Consider the following 17,096-nt stretch of genomic DNA (forward strand, 5'->3'; position numbering starts at 1 on the left):
GTGTTTAATATGTACATGGTGAACAACTATAACCAAAAAGTGTATAAATGAACAGACACCCTGGTGCATTCCCTTTGTGCTTATAACGCCCTTGGCTTTCGTTTACGGGAACCCCTACGTGGTGCTACCCCTGTGGCTCCAGCAGAGGTAGTGGCAGGTTGCTCCTGTTCTTGCCTTGACCGGGTAGATGCTTTGGGCCGACGCCCCCTGGGTTTCGGTGCCCGTGAGGGCACCTTCACAGACTGCTCCTCCTGCACCTGTGCAGGGGCAGACTCGGCCACCTGGAGAGGAGGCACCATTGCGGGTACTGGTTGAGAGGGGGGCAACGGGTGGGACGTGGGGGCACCTTGAGTAGCGTCCCCGCTTCCCGTTCACCATCATCCCTCTCGTGGCCTCGGCCCACATCACCCCTTCCACCCTGCTGGACGACAGTTTGGATGGCATGTGTGAGGCCTTGCAAGGCCACCCCTAGTGTATCCGTCAGCCTGTTTATGGCGGCGGAATGTTGCTCAGCCTGAATCCGTACAGCCGTTGTCAGGGCCTGCATGGACTCGATGTTCAGCTGTGCGTGACGCTCGAGGGAGGCTAGCCTGTTCTCCGCCGCAGACGTTCCCGCACCTACCCGCGACACTATGTCGCCGATACCCTCCTGTACCTGCGCCACCAATGCCCGCATGCAGGAGTTGGACTCCTCCATCACCTGCGCGATTGTGGACAGTGCACGTGGCACCTCTCCCAGTACCTCTGCAATGTGCTGGTGCCCCTCGACGACTCTCCTTTTGACTGGTGGCCCCCTGGGTTCAGCATCTGGGTCCGGCTGAGCAGAGCCTGGAGATGAGTGCTCCCACCGACGCGGACCCTCCGCGGCTGCCTCTGCCACCAGGGTCTGCTCATGCTCACACGTGCGCGGTGACTCACCATGTGCAACCCCAACTAGTTGGCGAGGGGGACCCACCGAGGTGCCTGTCTCTGCGCTGGTGGATGGTTGGCTCATATGTGACGATGCACCCTCAGAGACCTCACACACAGCGCTCGCAGACGGCCCTGCAAGAGAACAGAGGACACTATGAGGCATGTGCACAAATGTTGCGGTGCGCCAGATGGCAGGTGATGATACGGTCACTCGCGATCATGAGTGTTGAGTGTCATCTTTCCCTTACCGGCCGTTTCTGCAGCGCCAGACTCGCCATCCGCCACGGAGAGGCAATGTTGCGTTCCGCTGACTTCGAGCGCCTCCATCTCTGCATCCGTAAGTTCCAGCACGTGTGGCGGGCCCCCTCAGTTGCGGGCCCTTTCTTGGTCGTTCTTGCATCTCTTCTCCTGTCAAGGCAAAACACAGATGCGTGAGTGGGTGCAGATTGCATAGTGACACGCATCGAGCATCGGTGTGGCTGGGTTGAGCGTGGGGCAGATGGATGGAAGGATGCGTGTGCCACATGCCCATCCCATTGCATGGGGATTGGGGTGTGTGGTAGTGTTCGAGTGGGGACAGGGACGGTGGGTACTTGCGGGCACGGCGAGGATGGTGAGTGAGTGGCTGTGAGGATTGCTGCGGGAGCGCTGTGGTGGCTGTGCAGGAGGGGTTGTGATATGTTTGGCGTGATGGTGGGGACGGGTTGTGGGAGGGTGCATTGGTGTACTCACTTTGCCGGACCTAGTGAGGTCATTGAATCGCTTGCGGCACTGCTCCCATGTCCTTGGGGTGTTGGCCCTGCTGCTGACCTTCGCCGCCAACTCTGCCCATGCCTTCCTGGTGACGGAGCCAGGACACTTGCGTCCGTCCGCCGGGAACAGCGTCTCCCTCCTCCTCCTCCTCACACCCTCCAGAAGCAGCTGCAGCGCGAAGTCGGAGAACCGTGGCGCAGCCTTGCCCCTGGGGTGCGCCATGCTGTGATGCCTCTTGCTTGAAGCAGGGGGGCTTTGGGGGACTGCCCCTTTAAATGGAGCTCCTCCATCGCGATAACGTTAATGCGCATGCGCAGCCCGCCGGTGCGCAGCTGGGGAGCGGAGAACCCGTAACCACGGCTTAATGGAATCAATTATCCCGCGATCGTGCGCGCGGGGGGGGGCGCACTCATTTAGCCGTCCGCGTTTTCCACGCTCCCGAAGGACCACCCGCTGGGAACCCGCAGGCCTGCTAAAATCGGGCCCTAGGTTACTGCCATCACCTTCTTGGTTAGGAATGGTGTGACCTAAAGAGACAGGAAAAAATCAATATTAAAACATTTATCTAACATGTGTAGCCTTCACACACTTATTTTTCAAGCATGAATAAAATTACTCAATTACCTACATGGCTCTGCAAAAACATTAAAAGTTATTAGATTAAAAGCATTCTTAATTGTGGTCTTTCAGTATTTTTAAATCTGCTCGATGTCAAGCCTCCAATTCCTTTTAATGTCGTATTGTTTAAAATGGTCCTCAACTCTTCTTACATTTAGAGGACTGGTTACTGCCTTTGTTTTAAATGTATAAGAATTATTATCTGTTCAGTTATATAAGGATTATATCATGCCACACATCTGGAAGTGGAGGAGCTTTTATGTACACTCGTGATTTTGGTTGTGTAAAACAGATCAAACCACTGCTCCAGAGCAAAGCCTCCAGCTTGGTTCAGCAAATGAGAAAATTAGAGGAAGCATGAGTTCCCGCTGAAAACAAGACCACATGATCTGTGATTCTTTACTCAAAGTGTGATAAGAATGTGGAACGTGCTACCACAAGGAGTAGATGAGGCAAATATCATTGGTGCATTTAAGGGGAAGCTAGATAAACACCTGGGGGAAAAAGGAATAGAAAGGAATGCTGATGGGGTTGGATGAAGTGGAAAAGGAGGAGGCTTATGTGGAGCATAAACGCTGGCATAGACCAATTGGGCCAAATGGCCTGTTTCTGTGCCGTAGATCTGATGTAATTCGATGTAAAGATGGGGAAAAAACTAGAAAATAAAATAAAACTATCAGGAAAGACTGAACAAACTGGGGCTCTTTTCTCTAGAAAAGAGAAGGGTAAAAGGTGACCTAACAAAAGTCTTTAAAACTATGAAGGAATTTGATAAGGTATGTGTACAGGTGTTTCCACTTGCAAGGGGAGACCTGAACTAGGGGTCATAAATATAAAATAGTCACTAATAAGTCCAATAGGGAATTCAGGAGAAACTTCTTTACCCAGAGAGTGGAACTTACTACCACATGGAGTGCTTGAGGCAAAAAGCATAGATACATTTAAGGGGAAGCTGGAGAAAGCAATAGAAGGATATGCTGACAGAGTGAGATGAAGTACATAAGAACAATAAGAACATAAGAAATAGGAGCAGGAGTAGACCATATGGCCCCTTGAGCCTGCTCCGCCATTCAATAAGATTATGGCTGATCTTCTACCTCAACTTCATTTTCCTGCCATATCCCCATATCCCTTGATTCCCTTCGTGTCCAAATATCCATCGATCTCTGTCTTGAATATACTCAACGACTGAGGGTGGAAGGAGGCTCGTGTGGAGTATAAACACCGGCACAGACCAGTTGGGCCGAATGGCCTGTTCTGTTCTGTAAATTCTATGTAATATAAATGCAAATTCTTTTCTTACCTGGAAGGAGGGAGATACTATTCCACTGAAAATGTTTTAACAAAGGGAAGGAAATAAAATATGTTTGCGAGAAGGTCATTGAAAATATTAATCATGTGGCAGATAGAGTCATAGAGTCATAGAAGCTCACAACATGGAAACAGGCCCTTCGGCCCAACATGTCCATGTCGCCCAGTTTATACCACTAAGCTAGTCCCAATTGCCTGCACTTGGCCCATATCCCTCCATACCCATCTTACCCATGTAACTATCCAAATGCGTTTTAAAAGACAAAATTGTACCCGCCTCTACTACTGCCTCTGGCAGCTCGTTCCAGACACTCACCACCCTTTGAGTGAAAAAATTGCCCCTCTGGACCTTTTTGTATCTCTCCCCTCTCACCTTAAATCTATGTCTCCTCGTTATAGACTCCCCTACCTTTGGGAAAAGATTTTGACTATCTACCTTATCTATGCCCCTCATTATTTTATAGACTTCTATAAGATCACCCCTTAACCTCCTACTCTCCAGGGAAAAAAGTCCCAGTCCATCCAACCTCTCCCTATAAGTCAAACCATCAAGTCCTGGTAGCATCCTTGTAAATCTTTTCTGCACTCTTTCTAGTTTAATAATATCCTTTCTATAATAGGGTGAACAGAACTGTACACAGTATTCCAAGTGTGGCCTTACTAATGTCCTGTACAACTTCAACAAAACATCCCAACTCCTGTATTCAATGTTCTGACCAATGAAACCAAGCATGCCGAATGCCTTCTTCACCACCCTATCCACCTGTGACTCCACTTTCAAGGAGCTATGAACCTGTACTCCTAGATCTCTTTGTTCTATAACTCTCCCCAACGCCCTACCATTAACAGAGTAGGTCCTGGCCCAATTCGATCTACCAAAATGCATCACCTCACATTTATCTAAATTAAACTCCATCTGCCATTCATCGGCCCACTGGCCCAATTTATCAAGATCCCGTTGCAATCCTAGATAACCTTCTTCACTGTCCACAATGCCACCAATCTTGGTGTCATCTGCAAACTTACTAACCATGCCTCTTAAATTCTCATCCAAATCATTAATATAAATAACAAATAACAGCGGACCCAGCACCGATCCCTGAGGCACACTTCTGATGAAGTATCATGTGTTTAATCTTAAATTCCTGAGAATCTTTCACATTTTTTATGTCAGTATCATTGTGTTCTTGTTTGCATTTCAGATCTAATTGATTTTGATATTTAATAAACCACTACGAGAGGGAAAAATATGACCTTTGAGCTAATTGTGTTCCATGAATGCAAAAAAAGTTAAACAATAAATTAGAGGAAATTATAATGAGTCTGTACAATGGAAGACTGCTGACAATTTGGTTCTCTAATAATGATAAAAAAAGCACTGAGATCATGGCTAAAATGTGTTAATGTTTAATCTATGAAATGAAGTGTATTTCCTTATTCAGGTATCAGGCTTGGCTCAATACTAGCACTTTTAGTCAGAAGATTATGGGTTCAAACTCCACTCCAGAGACTTGAGTACATAATCTAGGCTGACACTTCAGGATTTACTGCAATGTTGGAGGTGTTGACTTTCGGATGACATGTAAAACTGAGGCCCCATCTGCCCTTTCAGTTGGATATATAAGATCCCATGGCACTATTCAAATAAAAAGTGCAGTATCTCATTGCTGTTCGTCAGACCTTGCTGTGTTTTTTTTTATTTGTTCATGGGATGTGGGCGTCGCTGGCGAGGCCAGCATTTATTGCCCATCCCTAATTGCCCTTGAGAAGGTGGTGGTGAGCTGCCTTCTTGAACCGCTGCTGTCCATGTGGTGAAGGTTCTCCCACAGTGCTGTTAGGAAGGCAGTTCCAGGATTTTGACCCAGCAACGATGAAGGAACGGCGATATATTTCCAAGTCGGGATGGTGTGTGACTTGGAGGGGAACGTGCAGGTGGTGTTGTTCCCATGTGCCTGCTGCCCTTGTCCTTCTAGGTGGTAGAGGTCGCGGGTTTGGGAGGTGTGTCGAAGAAGCCTTGGCGAGTTGCTGCAGTGCATCCTGTGGATGGTGCACACTGCAGCCACTGTGTGCCGGTGGTGAAGGGAGTGAATGTTTAGGATGGTGGATGGGGTGCCAATCAAGCGGGCTGCTTTGTTCTGGATTGTGTCGAGCGTTTGAGTGTTGTTGGAGCTGCACTCATCCAAGCAAGTGGATTGTATTCCATTACACTCCTGACCTGTGCCTTGTAGATGGTGGAAAGGCTTTGGGGAGTCAGGAAGTGAGTCACTCGCCACAGAATACCCAGCCTCTGACCTGCTCGTGTAGCCACAGTATTTGGCCCAGTTAAGTTCCTGGTCAATGGTGACCCCTAGGATGTTGATGGTGGGGGATTTGGTGATGGTAATGCCGTTGAATGTCAAAGGGAGATGGTTAGACTCTATCTTGTTGGAGATGGTCATTGCCTGGCACTTGTTTGGTGCGAATGTTACTTGCCACTTATCAGCCCAAGCCTGGATGTTGTCCAGGTCTTGCTGCATGCGAGCACGGACTGCTTCATTGTCTGAGGAGTTGCGAATGTGCAATCATCAGTGAACATCCCCATTTCTGACCTTATGATGGAGGGAAGGTCATTGATGAAGCAGCTGAAGATGGTTGGGCAAAGGACACTGCCCTAAGGAACTCCTGCAGCTGTGTGCAAATTAATTGCTGTGTTTCCATACATCACAATAGTGTCGATACTTCAAAAATACTTCATAGACAGTGAAGTGCTTTGGAACATCTGGATGTCATAAAAGATGCTATATGAATGCAAATTCTTTCTTAAGTTACAATGAAATTCAGATAACTTGAATGATTGATTGTTGGGCTTCGATTCTTTTGGGGGCCAAATGGGGTCAAGAAACCACATCAGACTAAAAGTACTTGAAAAATATTGCAAGGTCTTTCAGCAAGATCTTTACAGATACTATTGGATGAGGAAATACAATGGAGTAGAAATCGCTCAGAGCGGCTAAGCAACAGTGCTCACCGCTCCATAGATTTATACTAATCCACGAACTTACCACAATCTTTTATTCAGGCATTTCCTCTAATAGGAAGTGGGGAAGAACTCACCGTCAATTCAGGTGAAGCTAGGATCCATGGGATAAGTGAGAGGACCGATCTCTCCCCTTGACCAATCAGATCACAGCATTGTTGACCAGGTGCGTTCACTGTCTCTGCAGGCTTGCAATGTGAAAACCAGGAAGTGAAAGGTACAACATTTTAAATCCATGTAAAAACAGTTCTAGACAGCGAAAAAAAGAGGGTACAAAATAATTGAAAATAAGGGAAAAAATTTTTTTAAAGTTTTAATTTTAAATTTTTTTTAAACTCACCAATAACTATTAAAATAAGGATTAATGAGACTCCACATTTTTAAGTTAATTTTTAGTTGCTTGGCAGTCATTAAGACTTACTCTGCTGTTAAAACTTAGTTTAGGCCTGTATTTGTAAGCGCACTTGTTTGGAGGTGTAATTAGTTACTTTCCTGCTGTGCAGATAAGTAAGTTTGCACTTTTTCAATGATTTCTCTGATCGCAGCATGCAATGGCCCTTTAATTTGAAGCTGTCATATCGCTGACAAACCGCTAGGAGCAAGTTCCGGATTTCCGCGTTTCACTGCAACATGTGCAAATGCTGGAACTTGCTCCTCCATTCGCCACTAACAATGGAGAGCACTGGTGAGCTCTCTGTTATTTTGGGGGCAATTTCTGCCCCATTATTACAGGTTGTGAATTGTGATGGACTGAATTGCTATGTCAGTATTTTTGATTGTTGTAAACAATTTTACAACACCAAGTTATAGTCCAACAAATTTATTTTAAATTCCACAAGCTTTCGGAGGCTTCCTCCTTCCTCAGGTGAACGGTGTGGAAATGAAATTTTCGAATCCTTCCAAAATTTCATTTCCACACCGTTCACCTGAGGAAGGAGGAAGCCTCCGAAAGCTTGTGGAATTTAAAATAAATTTGTTGGACTATAACTTGGTGTTGTAAAATTGTTTACAATTGTCAACCCCAGTCCATCACCGGCATCTCCACATCACAGTATTTTTGATGTTACCTATTTGCTGATTTATCCTATTTTCCGCTATATTTGCAGGGTTGCTAGATGGTACTTGAAGCAGGAACCCTAGCTGATTGTACCCTCCCTCACCCAAACGCACTGAAGCTGATCATCATGACTGAATCAGTGCTCTAGCTGCAATCGTCTAATTCATCACAAACTGGAGATTGAACATGGGACTTTCCTGGCCTGTGTGGCTCATCTCGTTACTGGATAAACTTGCAGAATGATTGAAGGGGTTATTTTGGAGTCTTACATAGAACAGCAACTTAGCTTGGATCGTAAGATATTATCTTTCTGTGATCAGATTTGTAGTTGATGTTGATTTTCATGACTAGCTTCATTGGGTTTTCCTGGGCACTTTACTACCATGTCAGCAGGCCCACCATCTGCTTCTCGCCATCTTGATCAACGTTTTTGCCTGTGTTGTTGCCTCTGTGCTTATCTCATCTGTCTCATACTACTGTATCGCTACAAGGCCCACCAGAGCAAAAATAGTTTCAACACTCACGAACTTCATTCATGATTTTTTTTTACAATATTGGGAGAGAAGTGAGAAAGAGATAATTTGCTAACAATGTTATAAAATGGCAACTGATTGCACTGTTAAAACCCCGGGACAGCAGAGATAAGCAGCATACTAATGTGAACCAAATGATAGGCAAAACCATTTTGCATGATTTCCCCTGAAGCAAAGGAAGGAATTAATTGTGTGTGATGAGACATCAACCTTGAGAAGAACTATTGTTAGACCAGCACGACTAGGATTATAGTGTTTTCTGATTAAGAGGCAACAATAAAGGCAAAGAATCTATCAAGCCTGTAAACCTCAAGATTAATCTTCCACCCTCTCCTCTCTCCTTTTATGGTTTGTCTTTTTCAAAAACACCTTGAGGAAATTAACTTCTATAAATGTTGACTTTCTGAACATGTGAATATTGACCAAAGCTGGGTTAGTTATGCTGAATACCTTGTGGTTGTTATAGTTCCGACAAGCTAAAAATAAGCACATGCAAAACGTTTGAAGGGAGTGTTACCAGACCAGTAACATTAGCGGTCGAAAAGGAGGTAAATGATTTGCAACTGGGAGCTGTCAGCTGCTTTGTGGAAATGATGATTAATAAGGGAGATTTAAAAAAAATAATTGATTACTCCATAACAAATACCAATCTTCAGACAGCAGCAGGTAAAACTCCTCAAACATTACACAACACATCAAACATTAGGAACTCAATTTAAATCTCTGTGCCTATCAAAAACATTAAGCCCCATTGACTGACCCCTGGGTTGCTCAAAAATATTAACTTTCCAGGTTCTCCATCTCCAGATCTTCGGTAGACTATTATCATCCATCAAACACAATCTTCCTCTCTTAACGTCCTTCCTAGCTTAACCCCTAAATATTCTTTCATGTTCCTCACTTCAGATTACCCTAAATATCTGACACTACACATATTACATAAGCAGCCTTTTCAAATTCATATTGTCCATTAGTGCATTCTCCCACTGAGCCAGCGATGAAGGGAGTTACTGCTCAACAAGATTGACCTTTGGCCACCTGTAACCTCTTTTAACTGAGTATTTTCCCCTATTGTTTTTCACGTCATTTTCCCTGACTTCGCTGCCTGAGCGAATAATCTAAATGTCCACTCATGGCCATTCCCTCAATTATGTCATTGCGAACATTCACTCCAGAAGGGTCTTAATGGACACAATGCCAAAAGTTTTGAATTAGGATGCCCCTTTTATTTGAACCTCTAACAGGTCATCATTAGATGACAGCCCACTTTTAAGAGACTACCTGATGTCCTGTATGCTGTGTACAAGAGTTTAATCTGAATGAGCATCGTATACATTCTGTCATATCTTTTCAATTTAGAAGGGAGAAATTGCAGCCCCAACTCTGCTTCCCACACTACTTGAGATGGCATACATACTTAAATTTTTTGGCAACTAAAAATTGGTGCATGTTTTGACACAAAGTGTAACTTTATTGCGAGATTGTTGAGAACTCCTGAAGTTCAGGGATTATTTGAGCAAGCAACTTTACAGTAAACATTCAAAACTATATCGACAGACAATTTTGATTTTTTTTCAATTTTCAGAACATCACGAGGCAACACAGTCTCCAAATACAGTTCTGAAATTCAAGGAAGGAACTAAAGGTTTCTTGACAGTAATTGACAAATCTTCACCCCTTCAGCGCTTGAAGTTGGTACAAATGACTAATCTGAGACCTATACAGTAAGTGAAGAGTGACTAAGCACAGTAAGTAATTTCAGAAAAATATAGCATTAACAAGTCTGCCTTCTGAAGGTCACTAAAGCCTGTGCCGCCAGAAGGAGAAACTCTCGACTCTTCTCCCATTTGACCGCAAAGCTTATGAGTAGGAAATTTCCATGATCACGCTTGTACAGAATTATTCACTCTCCACGATGGAAACCGCAATGATGACGACTGTAAACAGCAGCACAGGAAAAAAAGAAGTGATCTTGTGAGGTAAGACGACGGAAATGCTGCCGGGGGATTTTATTTTTTGAAGCCACATTCGTTCTCCGACTGAAGCACAAGGAGATGCTCACATCATAACAGTGGAACATGGATGCCATGTGGTTTCTTCCCTATCAATATGTTCATATGTTTTTTTTTCTCATATGACTGTTCCCCAGAACAATGTATAATCAACGCACTGCTATGGAAAAAATTATTCTAGCTTATGGCTTCACTACTATTTATTTTCATTTAAAACCAGCTTTCATACAATGGCGCTGCTATGAGTATGATTATGCTCAGAACTGTTTGAAATGTTTAACACTCTTGTTTTTGTTATGAGGAATGGTGCATCAGATCACAAGCTGCACAAAGCTCAGTTTTTCCATTTGTTTTGAAGTCTATTGCAACAGAGGTTTTGTGAAGTTATTTATTCTATTGCTATCATTGTGATGCTTGGTCAAATGCACAACTGTTTTTATTGAGAAATAAACAGCAATGGGGCAAAATTCAGTTTCAGAAACAATTCCATAAAGATTACTTATTTTCGAGAAATGCACTACAATCTCCAATTTTTAGTTTAAAAAAATTACCTAAGTTAATTTGCAAACCAGAATTGTACAGAACCTGAAAAAGTGTGAGTCATCAAATGCTAGGTATTGGATTTCAAAATAATTCAAGTTACTTGGAGGGGTTTCGAACAGTGTTAATAAGAGAAATGGTAAGAGATAAACAGATAACTTTTTTTAAAAATCCAAAATTTCATCTATTAGAATGACTGACAGTTTTCTCAATCTATTCACGACAGTCGTAACAACATCTAAACAATGAAATTCCATATCGTTTCTTAAATCGGTACAATTTTTCAAATCCATCACGTACTTTGCTAAAAGCCCCAGTTCAAATAAAAATGGACTTCGAGTAACCGTTGGATCAGGGTTTGCAGATGATGGTCAAGGTTACGAGAGAGGATGATGTGTCACTTGTCTTTATCAGCACCTTTTGTTTAAAGGTGTAGTTAGTTGCATAACTTAGACCATTTCGTAAACCCTATTAAGATTTGGAAGCTCAACACCATTCAGTCCACTTGATTGGCACTTCATCCACTAGCCTAAACATACATCCCCTCCACCACTGCCATACCACAACTGCAGTGTGTACACTTGATGCAATGCATCAAGGCTTCTTCTGCAGCACCTCTCAAACCTGTGACTTCCATCACCTAGAAGGACAAAGGTACAAGATGCATGGGAACACCACCACCACCAAATTCCCCTCCAAGTCACACACCATCCTGGCCTGGACATATATCATCATTCCTTCATCATCACTGGATCAAATTCCTTGAATTTCCTACCTAATAGTATTGTTGGAGCACATGAACTTGACCACATGAACTTCAGCGAATCAAGAAGAAGTCCCACCACTACCTTCTCAGGGTAATTGGGGATGGGCAATAAATGCTGGCGTTGCCAAAGATTCCCACATACCAAGAATGAGTTTTTAAAAAAAAGTTGGCACTATCTGTTAGGTTTAGCCCAAAATTTAGGATAGTTGAAAAGTCAAAATATTTGTTTCGTAGTTTTCAACAGACAGTAAAACATGGCGTACCATTTTATAGCATTAAAGTGGAGTTCCTGCAACAGACACTTAATTGGAAATATGATCGAGCTGTTGTTAAAATGGCTAAAATAGTGCAAAGGTATTTTTGCATTTTGCTTCAGCTGGCCTACACAGGAGAAAGGAAGTTCACCCTTTAAGAGCATCTGGTGTTAAATTACTCAGAACGGCTCTAAGTTCCAATACAGACTGAATTGTACTGAATTGAATCCTGTTATCAGTATTTCAGCATTGCAAATCATTGCAATGCATTAGTCAAAAAATGACCACAAGGCTTTCAGCCAGCTGCCAATGGCCACTCTGCTATTCCCCTATAATCGTCACGTGTTTTTGGTTCAGCATTTGTACAACGTTATTTTACACTTGTCTTTCAATGTGACATCCTACTGCTCGCCACTGTCATCCACCACCTGGAACCCACAGCAATTTATAAACACCTATGCAGAAAAAAAGATATAACCAAGATATAACCACATTAACCCACGCAACCAGGAAATGGGTCACATACAATTGTGACAGAAGACCTTTTTGTTCAAAACAAATAAATAGAAATGACCACAAGCAAGAGAAAAAAGGAAAGCTCCAAATATATACTAATGTTAATATGTATATATATCAAATGCCGATAAGATACAAAGTTCGATTTTGTTTGTGTGAGAACAAGTTGTTCCTGTGAGAAGTGGCAATCTATTTTGTGTCAATCTATGCCAAAATCTTACAATTCCAACCAGCTGCAGCAAGTTGGCTGGCAGTCAAGAGAGGACGATCTGGCTGGTTTTGAGGAAGATTGCAATATTTGATATGACCAAACATTTTTCAAAGTGATAGGAATATCCATACCTTGTTCTTGTGAGGCATGCAAACATTTTGTGAACATATTGGTGGTAAGAGTTAGAAATGTTCTGCAACACTATTGAGTCATAGTAGTTTCAACGTCTAAGGTGGTCATTAAAATGCAATTTTTTTTTAACACTGCTGTTGATGCACCCAGGCTGTAAGCGTAATGGGACTTGAGCAGTCTCGGAGAGCAGCGTGTTTCATCAAGTAGAATGTTGTTCTTTCGACAGTTTTTAGGCCATCAACTCACTGTAGCCGAGAACTGAAAGGATAATTCATAATGCATTTCCTGTGTATGCTGCAGCAGAGGCAACATGGGACCTAACTGACAGGAAGTAGAGCAACAATTTGAATGCAAAATGGTGATTCTGAAAGTGATTAAGTCCTTGTAAAAAAATCTACTAAATACTGGTACATGTTAACAGCCCATTTTTCAAATTGTTTTAACTTTTTTTTTGCAATATGCAAAAATGAACAGCAATGACCTTTAAAGAGTTAAACCACATTCTACCATGGCCTAGTTTTGTTGCAACAGCTCCAGTTTTGCCAAAGTCAGACCTTTGGAATCGGTGAGATTTGTTGAGAAGCTGGGTGAATGGTCTCCTGTACGTAAAGTTCGAAAAAAAAACTTACTTTGCGAAACTGCCATTGTCTTATAATAACAGTTTAGTAAAATAATTTTACATACAGAGGAGAAAACGACCTTGCATGGATTCTAAAGAAAGAGGTTTTTATTTTAATGATGAAACAACAGAGCAAGATTAATTTAACAAAAATAAATGCTTGTCCCTAGAAATCAGCAAGTCCAGCAGGCCCGCAGACCAAAATCTCAGCTTTTGGTTGACAAGTGATATGAATCCACAGCAACCCTGCTTAAAACCTCTTGGTCAAATTTGTGCAGAGAAAACATTCATCCCATGCTACCCAGTCCAGTGATATTTATAGCACTCTACAGATGCATGAATGACCGTAGTAAAGAGACTTTCTCTGAGAAATGGGGCTGCAGCTCAACCCTGCTGTATTCTGGGCGAAAGTGGAATCATTTGAACTGTACTTTTAGTTTGAAATGATCCAATCATCACACAACCAGAGGTGACACTTGTACTATGAAAAAGAGTGAGGTTGCACTGGGCAGAAACTGCTCGGTACTGTGTGTGTTTTTATTGCTCACAGTTAGCAGTCATACAGTCTCGTCTTCATTGCAGCTCTGCCAGTTATTTCTGAAATGGATTTGCTACAGGAATGTGTGTTAATTGAATGCATGATGTGTTTCGATCGAAAACTCTTAATAATTGGAAGTGCGATGTCACAAGGTATTATGCAACAGCAAGAAATGTGCATGCATGCTTCATAACTATCACATACTTGGGCAATAATGAACAAGAATGCAAGCATTTATTTTTGGGTTTAACCCATCCAATTCAATATTTGACTTTCCCATCACTAAGATCTACCTCAGACAAAGTAAACGTTAGGTTGCTTGTTTTATACAGCAAGGCCTACCTTTAACCAACATTAATGTACACACAGCCCTGTTGCATGTAATCCTCTTCCACATCCTGGCTCTTTCACAGTAATGAGGTCTCCTGCATATACTCTGGTTATACTCAGCTTTTTTTTTCCAGTTTGTTTCAACTTACTGGTCATATTGGGCAGTGACTTTTTACTGTTTGGGACGTCAATGTTTAATTACCTTTTTTTTGTCAAATGTAGTTCTTGGCTGTTGGATTTTGATCGTCCACAATTTAACATGAGATAACCACAGTGCTGATATTTTGATTTAACATTTTAATAAATTTTCATGAGTTTCTGATGAGCTTATAGCCTTTAGATCCAGGAACTATGAAGGAGGAACATTTATTTCAATGGAATAGTTTGCGTTCCAGTTAAAATGTCAGAGAATCATCTCTCCTTATGCTTCTGTATTTGCATGCGCAGTGCCACATTACATGCTCTCTCACTCAAATATAAAATGCATGGGATTTCATATTGATGACTTGTGCTACAACTCAACTTTTCAGCATGAAAGGACTTTTTACTGCAAGTATCACAGGTATAGGTGAATGATAGGCAGATATTTCTCATGTTTAAAAACAGCAACGTCAGTAGTTTGATATTTTGTTTTAGTTATGTTGACATGCCTTTTGAATGCAAGGTGATAAGTAATGCACTCTATAAAGACTTGCCTCTTTACATTTTGCAACATTAAATTAAGAAGCCATGGATCAGTATAATTGTTCACAAAAATCACACACAAACACTAAAATCAGATATAAGGCCCACACTATTGCCTTTCCCCTCACCCACTCCTCACACTATAGAGTCATAGAGTTATACAGCACGGATAGAGGCCCTTCGGCCCATCGTGTCTGCGCTGGCCATCAAGCCCTGTCTAATCTAATCCCATATTCCAGCATTTGGTCCGTAGCCTTGTATGCTATGGCATTTCAAGTGCTCATCCAAATGTTTCTTGAATGTTGTGAGGGTTCCTGCCTCCACAACCCTCTCAGGCAGTGAGTTCCAGACTCCAACCACCCTCTGGGTGAAAAAGTTCTTTCTCAAATCCCCTCTAAACCTCCCGCCTTTTACCTTGAATCTATGCCCCCTTTTTTATCGAACCCTCAACGAAGGGAAAAAGCTCCTTAGTATCCATCCTATCTGTGCCCCTCATAATTTTGTACACCTCAATCATGTCCCCCCTCAGCCTCCTCTGCTCCAAGGAAAACAAACCCAATCTTCCCAGTCTCTCTTCATAGCTGAAGCGCTCCAGCCCTGGTAACATCCTGGTGAATCTCCTCTGCACCCTCTCCAAAGCAATCACATCCTTCCTGTAGTGTGGCAACCAGAACTGCACACAGTACTCCAGCTGTAGCCTAACCAGTGTTTTATACAGCTCCATCATAACCTCCTTGCTCTTATATTCTATGCCTCGGCTAATAAAGGCAAGTATCCCATATGCCTTCTTTACCACCTTATCTACCTGTTCCGCCGCCTTCAGGGATCTGTGAACTTTCACACCAAGATCCCTCTGACCCTCTGTCTTGCCTAGGGTCCTCCCATTCATTGTGTATTCCCTTGCCTTGTTAGTCCCTCCAAAGTGCATCACCTCGCACTTTTCCGGGTTAAATTCCATTTGCCACTGTTCCGCCCATCTGACCAACCCATCTATATCGTCCTGCAGACTGAGGCTATCCTCCTCGCTATTTACCACCCTTCCAATTTTTGTATCATCAGCAACCACAAACAGCAAGGGACCCAGCACCGATCCCTGTGGTACCCCACTGGCCACAGGCTTCCAGTCACAAAAACAACCTTCGACTATCACCCTCTGCCTTCTGCCACTAAGCCAGTTTTGTATCCAAAGTGCCAAGGCACCCTGGATTCAATGGGCTCGTACCTTCTTGACCAGTCTCCTGTGCGGGACTTTATCGAAGGCCTTACTGAAATCCATGTATACCACATCCACTGCGTTACCCTCATCCACACGCCTAGTCACCCCCTCAAAGAATTCAATCAAATTAGTCAGACATGATCTTCCCTTGACAAAGCCATGTTGACTATCCCTGATTAATCCTTGCTTCTCCAAGTGGAGACTAATTTTGTCCTTCAGAATTTTTTCCAATAATTTTCCTACCACTGATGTTAGGCTCACTGGCCTGTAGTTCCCCGGTTTTTCCCTACTCCCCTTCTTGAATAATGGTACTACATTAGCGGTTCTCCAGTCCTCTGGCACATCCCCTGTGGCCAGAGAGGTTCTGAATATATGTGTTAGAGCCCCCGCAATCTCCTCCTTTGCCTCACACAGTAGCCTGGGATACATTTTGTCCGGGCCTGGGGATTTATCCATTTTTAGGCCTGCTAAAACCGCCAATACCTCCTCCCGCTCGATGTTAATATGTTCGAGTATATCACAGTCCCCCTGCCGTATTTCTATGTCTACATCGTCCTTCTCCATAGTGAAAACAGATGCAAAAAATTCATTTAGAACCCCTCCTACATCTGCCGGCTCCACACACAGATTGCCATTTTTGTCCCTAATGGGCCCTATTTTTTCCCTAGTTATCCTCTTACCCTTAATATACTTATAAAACATCTTAGGATTTTCCTTTATTTTGCTCGCCAGTGTTATTTCATGGCCCCTCCTTGATCTCCTAATTTCTTTTTTAAGTATCCCCCTGCACTTTTTGTACTCCTCTAGGGCTTCCTCCGTCTTTAGCCTTTTGTATCTGCCAAAAGCCCTCCTTTTTTTCCTAATCCCTTCTCGTATATCCCCTGACATCCAAGGTTCCCTGGAGTTCTTGGAACCACCCTTGACCTTTACGGGAACATGTTGCCATTGTATGGTCTCAATCTCCCTTCTGAAAGACTCCCATTGCTCCGATGCGGATTTTCCTACAAGCAGCTGATCCCAGTCCATTTTGGCCAGATCCTGCCTTATCCTATTAAAATCGGCCTTCCCCCAATTTAGA

The 17,096-nt window shown here is 43.1% G+C and overlaps 1 long non-coding RNA gene across 1 annotated transcript in view; it reads right to left on the minus strand.

Moving 5' to 3' along the window:
- LOC137300518 (uncharacterized) overlaps positions 1-12,645 on the minus strand; it is a 57,311-nt gene extending 44,666 nt beyond the window's left edge. The window contains exon 1 of the long non-coding RNA XR_010958119.1: positions 12,631-12,645. This is a non-coding gene — a long non-coding RNA (uncharacterized lncRNA). The remainder of the gene's footprint in view (positions 1-12,630) is intronic.
- Positions 12,646-17,096: the final 4,451 nt, after the last annotated feature.

Source organism: Heptranchias perlo, chromosome 31 (genome assembly GCF_035084215.1).
Source record: "Heptranchias perlo isolate sHepPer1 chromosome 31, sHepPer1.hap1, whole genome shotgun sequence".
Lineage (NCBI taxonomy): Eukaryota > Metazoa > Chordata > Chondrichthyes > Hexanchiformes > Hexanchidae > Heptranchias > Heptranchias perlo.